The sequence below is a fragment of the Apium graveolens genome, chromosome 8 (genome assembly GCF_009905375.1).
Source record: "Apium graveolens cultivar Ventura chromosome 8, ASM990537v1, whole genome shotgun sequence".
Lineage (NCBI taxonomy): Eukaryota > Viridiplantae > Streptophyta > Magnoliopsida > Apiales > Apiaceae > Apium > Apium graveolens.
Window position 1 is genome coordinate 57,404,802 of NC_133654.1, and position 10,593 is coordinate 57,415,394.

Genomic DNA, 10,593 nt, shown 5'->3' on the forward strand with positions numbered 1-10,593 from the left:
TCTTTTTATACATAGACATCAGTTTTGTTTATAAAAAATGATATTGATTAAGATGTTAGACATCGGTTTTGGACGATGCCTATGTGTATAGAGACATCGATTTTATTATTTTAAAACTGATTTATATGTATTGTTTAGACATCATTTTTGCCTGATGTCTATACCTGTTTTCAACATCATCTTTTAATTTATAGAAGTGATGTATATTATATTTGTAGACATCGCTTTTGCAATGAAAAAATTGATGTTAATAAAAGTTTTAGACATTAGTTTTACAAAAAATATGATGTGGATGTTACCAAAAGACATTACTTTTCAAGGCATCATAAATAAAACTAATGTCTATATACGCAAACATAAAATTTTAAAATTGCACACACATTTACAATATCCGCAATCCGGCCATAAATACCATTCACAACATACATCCAACAAATATCAATCCGTTAAATCAACATCATCAATCCGGATAACCAACATCTACCAATCCGCAAAACAAACATCTACCAATCCGCAAAACCAACTCATAAATAACTACATGCAGTAGCTAGTCCACAACCATAATATCAAATGTTCAGATCTACATAACCTGTCCAAAACCAAAGTAGCACTAGAAACTGTTCAGATGTGCTCTTGGATATATCCGAGAGCTTCAACACGTACTTCATCAAGTTGCTCCTCGGTGTAACACATGCGAGTCTTCTGTAGCCACTGAAAAATTCAAACAAACTTTATTTTTATAAAATGAAAAGTGGACCTTTATATAATCCCAATGCCAAAACAAGGATGCATACCTTTGTAGTAAAAGTCAATCTAGTGTCGTTGATGATTTCTTTCATGTAGCGCATGACTACATAAGCGCATTCTGCCACCAGGTTGCTTAGGATACCCCTGTTCCAAAGCAAAAAATTACAACTGAACTAAACTACTTATTAACCATAATTACGAAAGCACAAAAAAGCGCTTACACTTAGAAATTTTTCTTTGGATGGCTTGTGATTGCCCCTACCAGTTTCAGAATTAAAATTTTTCAATGCCCTGCATCATTTAAATAAACTGATATAAGACCACATATTATCAAAAGTTCTCATCAAATATTGCAGGAAAAACAAAATTACCTCGATAATGCCTTTTCTAGATCTGGAAACTGTACTGGGTGAGGGAGAGGATTAAGAAAATATATTTCACCTTCCCAAATAATGGCCAAAATCCAATGCATACTATTTTTATTAAAAAAACATGTCAAAGACAAATTTCACACATTATATACTAGTTTACGTACTATTCAGGTTTTTAATATCACAAAGTAAGAACTTACTTCTGATTGTGCGGTAAGAAGAATAGTCGATCCGCGTTACCCTCTTTCAACCGGTTCACGATGTAAGTTTCAAATTCTGCATTTAAGTAAGAAGTGGATCCTAGATCAATGAAAGCAAACGTCTCCACCAATTCTGGTCGTTCACTCATCTCAGAATGCAAGTACCTACCAAAAGACCTAATTAAACAAACCTGAACCGCAAAATTACTGAAATTGAAAAAAGGAAAAAAAAGAAACTTACATCATGTAAGATGCAATTACAGCTTGCCCTAGCATTTCAAACTCCAATACCGCCTGAACATTCTCATGTAACAAGTAAATCACTTTCTCATGTCCAAACACTTCTTTTTCGCATTTAATTTGTATCGAAACCCCAGTAGTCTTCATCCATGTTACAGCATGCTTATAGAGTAAGTTAAAGCCTTTTGGCACTTTTGCACTTGGCTTTGCTTCCAAAAAATTCGACTTCAAATTATTCAAATCTAGACCTGGTTTTGTACCTGGACGCTTCCGTTCTTTTTTCTTAATCTGTAGACAATTAAACTACCAAAATTTAAAATCCAGACAAAAGCATTTTTTAATTTTAAAATCCAGAATACAATTTAAATATCCTCATACCGCTGGAGTTGTGTAGCTGATTAGTCCTTCAGGCCATGCTAAAAAGGAGCCAAGTGCATCGCGGACTGTCACCATTTCGCCACATACCTGCACCGGAAGCAACGCATCTGGTTTGAGTAGCCCAGCGACAGATACACACTTATGTCTAAGTGGTATATTGATTCCATGCACTTTTTCTTTATCCTTTCCAGGGTACACCATACCAAAAGCAACCGTGTTGTCTATCATGTTGACGGATAGCTCACACGATCTATGCCCCTAATATATACAAAAAAAACCAAACATACATACGAAATATAAAGTACCAAGTTAAAAATAAATCATTACTGCATAATAATTAAAAAAAATACTAAGTTATTGATAAATTACCAAAACTCCAGGAGGTGTAGGTGTTGGAACACATTCATCAACGTCGTCATCATCATCACTGCAGGCCACCACAAATGCATTTTATAGCTGATGACTTGCCTTTTCCGACATGATTGGGGACTGAAGAGCGATCCCTGAAGCCATCGTTGCCTTCAACTCAGCAATCTCTGCCTCAAGAGCCTGCGTCTTTTTATCGACCTTTTCATCTCTTTCTCGATCACGAGCCAACAACTCTTTCTTTGTGATTCGAATCTTTTTCTCTCTAGGCAGCTTAAAGTACTCTTTTGGACTTACGTACCCTCCAACAGCCCGAACCCATCCTGAATGTTCACAACTGTCCAAAGCTGTAGTCAGAACGTCTTCACCTCCAGAAAATTCTATTTCACCCTTCTCTTTTTTTTCCAACAGAGCATTCTATTGATATTGCAAAAAATTACAGAAGTATTAACAACCATGTCGATAATTAAAAAACAATACTAAGCATAACATGATGATACAACAGCCATGCCGATAATTAAAAAACAATACTAAGTATGAAAATAATTAAAAAAATCCAATAGGATTAACATAATCATACATGAACACTTACAATTTTTTCGCATACAGCAGCCAGGTCTTCATCGACCTGTTCGACCTCTTCGCTATTTTTCCGCTTCTGAGCTTTTTGCCAAAAAATTGCTCTATCGGGTTCTTCTTCCGGCTGCAACATTCCTTTTTGATATGTTCAAAATATGCAGCAAAATATTAAAAATGCAATTTTTTTAACAAGACAGTAATGACTTTGTTCTTACTTCTTCTTCCTTTAGACCAATATAGCCCTTTCTAGACAAGCGATGGTGATACTTTCCCTGCAAAACCCTTTCACTCTGCACTTCATAAATTCCCTACAAACAAATTTATAGAATTACATAAACTGATGTGCAAAATTAACAGGAAAGGAAAAAATAATTGGAGAATTACAAAAGTCCAATAAAATAAAATATACCGTCCAACTAGGATCAGTCCTTTGCTTCACAAAATTGTTCCATGTTGACTTACTAACAAAAGCATATCTCTTTGGTGGCTTATTCAGTTTCTTCTTGTCTCTAACAAACGGAAGCACAAACTTCCTCGTCAAATCGGTTTTAAATTATCGCCATTTAAAGCCCGCAGACTTTAGGACAATGTCCTCACAGTGTGGACCAACTTTGAATGTTGACTGACAAAAAACACAAGGAATAATAACAATTTTAAATTAAGAAATTAACAGAATAGGTGCAAAAAAAATGAAGGGGTTGTGGAGTAGCTGAATATCTATCCAAATCTTTGATTTTAATTCAGGATCTACACTTGTCCAATTAGCAATATCAATTGGAATTGTAGTCCTGGCCAACATACCGATATAGGACTGCAGTCGGGCCCTGGTTTCCCCGTTAGGATTCCCCAGTGATCACATGTGACTTTAAATTTTTTCCCACGCGCTTTCTTCAAAATTACTTTGTGCATTGCGCATACCCCTCGAGTACCTCCAGAACTTCTTGTCACTGCACCAGTTGAGGTAACTACGGGTTGCTCGGACTCCTCCAGTTAAAGTTCTGATGTCTCAGGTTCATGATTATCACAAGTACCGGATGCTCTAACCTCGGGTTCTGATGCATTTTCTGTTTTATTTTCTGAACCTTCCTTTGCTGATTTCTTTTGCTTTTTCGGTGCCATTTATCTCGTCTTCCTTCAATCTGGACAAACTATCAAAATTAAAACAAGTACACAGTTATGCTATAATTCCACAATATTATGCAAAATTTAAGGCTAATTATTATGAAAAATACCTAGAATTCAACATAACTTCAAGGCTAACTATTATGAAAAATACCTAAAATTTAAGGCTAATTATTATGAAAAAGCAAAATAATTATAACATTAAACTTAAAGCAAAATCAAAACATTATAATGAAATAAAGTGCAAGTACAAGTCAGTATAATCAGGGAGCCAAAAAGGTGCAAATAAACGTAATTCTATCACATACAATAATTATAACTACAAAGTGTAATCAGGGAGCCAAAAAAGAGAGTTCATTGAAATTTAATTTTAATACAACTAATTAAACATGTACAAGTCATAACAATTATAATTCTATGACTTTTTCACCCAAATACCCTCTACATTTTGTCTTTTATTGCTAACACTTGCATCATCATCACAAGTAGTAGGATCACACATAGGGATATCATAACAGAATGGGGGAGGATTCCAGGAGGTCTCTTCTTCCACATCTTCATTGTACACATCATGATAATCTCGAGTTGGTGATGATAACACAACTGACCAATTCGCATCACATGGATCCTTGACATAAAAGACTTGACTGACTTAGTCAACAGAGGCAAATTTGTCCTGTTTGTGGCCTGGTCGATTGAAGTTCACGAGCGTAAAACCAAGATCATCAGACTTGACTCCTCTATCAGTGGCTACCCATGTACACAAAAATAAAGGGGCCTTGAATGCGTGGTAATCTAACTCCCAGATTTCTTGTACAATCCCATAGAATGTTAACTCACACTCTACGGGATTTACATCCTTAACACTAGACACTTGGACGGTCTTAGCAACTAATGAAACACCACTATTTTGAACTACCCTAGCATTATCTCGCTCCTTCGTATGGTAACGGACCCCATCAACAATATATCCTTCATACGTCAACACTGAAAATGAAGGCTTTCCATCCAACCATCTAATTGTTTCAGATACAGCTTCAGAATTTTCCCACATTTCTATACTTACCTACAAGTAAAGTAAGGATGCATAAAAGTTAATTTCAATTAAATGCACGACTTGCATAAATTTGTAATAAAATAAAAAAAAAGAATATAAACTAACTTTTTTTTGAAACCAATCGGGAAATTGTCGATTGTGCTCTCCCAAAAGCCACTGTACACTCTTCTTTTTTCCTTGGTAAATTATTTCCAAGTGTTCCTTATGCAATCTGAAAATATTGCAAGTACATAGAATGAGCCACCTACTAAAAATAACTAATACACTTATAAATATACTTATAAATATTTTACTTACCGAATGTATGGTTCCACTTTAGGATTATTAAGAAGGACCGCGAGATGTGCCTCATCTCGTTCTTTTTCGGCAACAGACTTCATTGTCACATGACCTACTGGACCGGAAAACTTTTCATCATCTTTCTGAAGACCTGCAGTTCTACTACTCTCGCTAACCGCAATTCCCTTACTAAATGGACTGTGAGATGTACCATAACATCGAAAAATGATGGAGGGGATATTTTTTCCAACTCACATTAGGTCAAAATCAAATATGCTTGGAGTTTACTCAATTTTGACACATCTACGACTTTGTTGCACAAGGAGTTGAAAAAAAGCACAATCTTATTATACTTACCTTAACATTTTTTGGAAGCACGGAACGAATACAAACCGGTAGTAACTGCTGGAGTAGGATATGGCAGTCGTGCGACTTCAGCCCATACAACTTCATATCAATCAGTGATATACAGTTTCTGATATTTGATGCATATCCATATGGAAGTTTCATATTGGACAATGATCTAAACATAGTTTTTTTTCCTTTTTAGATAAAGTAAAAGGGGAAGGAGGTAAGTATGTCCTCTTTTAACCTATTTCAGGAGTTAAATCAGTCCTTACACCCATAACAATCATATCAAGACGAGAGGCAACACTGTCCTTAGTCTTGTATTTCATATTAAGTAGTGTCCCAATTATATTATCGCACACATTCTTCTCGATGTGCATAACATCTAAAAAATGACGCACGTGGTGAAATTTCCAATATTCCAATTCAAAGAAAATTGATTTCTTTTTCCATGCATACTCTACCTTTTTCGCCTTCCCCCTTCCCAAAACTAAATTCAAGTTGCTTATGTTGCATTAACACTTCTTCTCCGCTAAGTGGCTCAAGTGCGTAACCAAGTTCTTGTTGTCCATCAAATGCTATCTGCTGCCTCCTATAAGGATGATGCTCATCTAAATACCGACGATGTCCTAGATAACACATTTTCCTACTATGACTTAAATATCTAGCGACAGTGTTATCACCACATACTGGACAAGCCTTACACCCCTGATCTATGCATCCTGACAAATTTTTGTATCACGGGAAGTCGTTTACTGTCCACATCAGAACTGCCTTTAAAGTGAAGAAAGATTTGCTATGTGCATCATACACATTTGGTTCCCCTTCCTCCCACAATTTTTTTAAATCATCGATCATTGGTTGTAGATATATGTCAATGTTATTTCTAGGCTCATACGGGCCAGAAATCAATATCGATAACATCATAAACTTCCTCTTCATGCATAACCATGGAGGAAGATTATACATTACTAACATGACCCGCCAACAACTATATCGATTGTTTAATCCATTGTTGTGTAGATTTATACCATCGGCCGCTAATCCTAAGCGTATATTTCTAGCCTCCGTACCGAACCCGGGCCACCTACAATCTACATTTCGCCAAGTAGGAGAATCAGATGGATGACGCATCTTTCCATCTTTAGATCCATTCTCCGCATGACAACTCATTAATTTAGCAATAGCAGCAGATTTAAACAGTCGTTTAAATCTAGAGATTATCGGAAAATACCACATCACTTTGGCTGGAACATTAACCCTAACTTTACCATCTTTCCCAATTTTCCAGCGAGACAGATGGCATTTGGGACACTCAGATAAAGACTCGGCAGCTGGTCCCCTGTATAACAAGCAGTCATTTGGACAAGCGTGGATTTTGACATACTCAAGTCCTAAATCAGTTAAGGTTTTCTTAGCTTCATACATACTACCCGGAAGCACATGGTCTTTAGGAAGAAAAGAGCCAACGGATTCAAGAAGATCGGTAAAGGCTTTATCACTAACTCCAAATCTAGCCTTTCAATTATGTAATTTGAGGACCGACTCTAGTGTAGTGCACTCGCTTCCCTCAAAAAGAGGTTGTTCCGCATCAGCAACATACCTCTTAAAGTCATCAGATTCATTATCCCAATCTTCATCATCATTATATGTTGCTTGACATACATTATATGTTTCTGAAGGGGGTGTGGGCTTTTTAGCAGGACAAGTACTGCCAACTGATGACTTAGTACTACTAGCAACCCCTTCTCCATGCCAAATCCAATCCAAATATCCTAAACTAAAACCAGATTCATAAAGATGACCCCTGATTATCTTGACAATAAATCTTTTGAAGTTAACACAGCGTGCACAATGGCACGGTATCTTTTTTGGGTTTTTAGCATTTTCCTCAGCAAATATCAAGAAATTTTCGACACCAATCTCATATTACAAAGAATCCCTATCGGCTTTTATCCAAGACTTGTCCATATAAAACCACCTGGTATATCACTAAAATTTCAGTCTTATAACTTATATGATTAATATTATTTATTATATTCCTACTGTTTTTTTGTACCACTATCTAATTTTAAAATAAAACAAGTAAAACATAAATATCAAACATAAATTATGATAACAATTGACAAAATTGTTATAAATGTTTTTGTACCACTATCTTAATTCATTGCTAACAGAATAACACTGAAAAACAGAGAGATACAATTAAAATACAATTATCCTATAAGTAATTACAGATGTCAAAACAGAGAGATACAATTAAGCAAAATTAAAATTAAACAAATGTAAAATCAAAACTAAAATTTACAAGCAACAAGATAATTACAAAGCAACATCCACCTAGTATAAATTAGGGTTTCAATTTTAAAAACCCCCAATTTTCAAATCTAAGGTTTCAATTGAAAAAACACACAATTTTCAAATCCAGGGTTTTCAAAATTCTAAATTAATGGTTAACATGCAGGGTAATTCAAGTTTATAAAATGAAAAAGGAGGAGAAATAAACCTAATTTGAGTGCAAATGTGAGAGTACAAAGAGTGAACGCAGTTGCTTTGGTTGAGTAGATTGCAGCAGCGGCGAGAAGTCGGAGAGAGTACGACCGAGACCACGACAAAACAACGGCGAGACTCCGGTGAGAGTTTGAGAGCGAGAGAGGGAGAGAGACAGTTTGTGTGTTTTAGAGAGAGGTTGAGACGGACGAGAGAGAGAGATGGTGAGAGAGATGGTGAGTGAGAGAGAGGGAGAGAGAGGGAGAGGGAGTTTGGGTGGGAGAGAACCGGTGACGGGAGAGGGAGAGAGAGTTTGAGAGACATTGACGAGGGAGAGAGAGTTTGTCAGAGAGAGAGGGCGTTTTTAGTTTTTAGTTTTTAGTTTAGATTTTTTTAATTAATTTGTCTGAAGAGAGGGAGAGTGAATTCGTTAAGGGGAGAAAAATTGGCTAAGGGGGGAAAGAATGGGGGTTTTGCCGCGTTCATTTTTATTCAAAATATAGACATCGGTTCTAAATAAAGTGATATCTATTAACAACAAAAATAGACATCACATTTTTCCGGGATGATGTCTATAACAGTTTAGACATCGGTGGCACATTCGACCGATGTCTAACATATGATGTCTATTCACCTTTTTCTTATAGTGTTATAATCCTGGCCATCTTCTTGCTTAACTGCCATGGTTAGATTAAAACAAAACATATGAGTATAAAACTCAGCAAGTAACTATTAAAGCATTTCTACGATATAAAATCCAAAATGTTCTTTACTGATCTCAGGGAATTCTACCTTATCAATTCTAGGTGGCAGATTTCTATTTTTTAGGTTATGAAAAAGGGGTTATGAGGAAGATTTTTGGGCTTTTAGGGAACAATGCTCAAGGTAGGGTGAAAGCCGACATTCATCACAAATCATTAACAGGATCACAAATGATCTTTCGAATGGAAAGCGACAATCTTTTTATTATAAGGAATCAATTATATGATTAACAGAAAAAAAGTCAGGGTTCAGAAGCTTTAAGCTTCACAATATCACAATCAACTCTTTTCAAAGAAATATAAACCATTTTCATTTTCAAAGAATCAATTACTGAGTGGGAAGTTTCAATTCCTTTTTAAAATCAATATGGAACCCTTGATTGGACCACTTTATCTTTCATTTCATAATAATACGGGTGATAATCCCGTACCGACCTCCATCCGGTCTTTAAGGTACCAATGGCATAATTTCAGCCTTAAACTGGACTAGCCCGCTAGCCTCTTACTATGACTGGACTAGTCCCACTAGCCTCTTACGTCCCAATCCAATCCATCAGGAATTCGTTTGGAAAACCTTGAGTTGGAAAAAGTAGATTTTCTAAATTCATTTTATCATTACCAAGAATATGAAATCATTCGGACTCTTTCAAGTCGAAACTCATTCTTAAATTCAATTTCAAGAAGCCAAAGTTAAGGAAATTAATCAAGGATATGCAAGGCTCAATTCTAAGGATCTTGAATCAATGATAACAAGGTACTCAAGTTAGGAAAATCAAAACCGTTTCAAGGATCAATAGGGAATAGGGTAAACAAGGAATGAAGCATCATTACAAGGGGTTCGTAAAGGTACTTATAGGGTTTATAATAGTTCATGGTATAACAAACAATTAGAATAGGGAAAATGGGTTACCAAAGGGTTGAATCAATAAGCTTATCAATAACAATTTCACAAGATCAAAGATAGGGTATCTCAAATCAATAACAGGGGTTCATTGCTTTAACAGTTTAATACTCTAAATGGCATGAACAATATCCTCTCTATAACCATTTACACAAGTAATTAGAGTTACTTGCCTGAATTCGCTTTCCTGTTTCACGAAGGTTGAACTACTGCCACCTAGTATACCTTTCCCTTTCCTAGTCTGAATGCCCTCACGTTCCGAATCTACAATCAAAACCAAAACCTTAATTAGTTTCTCAACTCTCGTTCCCGGAATGTTCACTCAATACGATAGCTCGATTATACTTTTGACTCAAACTATACGAGTATAGCTTATATACACACATGCACATAGCACATATGTTAGGTCACACACACTGTAGAAGGGGGTTGAATACAGTGTATAGCACAATCAAATCGAATTCAAAGAACACAAGTAACAGAAAACAAACTTTATTAAACTCTGTGACAATGTAGAACTGTCCTCTCTCAGTGATGAACAAATATCACGAGAGCTGCTAGGGTTACAATGAATATTATTCTCGATAATGATAACACTTTTAGTGCAAACCCTATGTCTGTGTTTATATATTACACAGTTACAAGATAATTGCTAATTGATATGGAATATAATTATGCTTCCTAAAATATATCAACCAATTATCTTTTCTTCCAAGTATTCTATTCTTCATAGAATTCCTTCTTCATGCATATC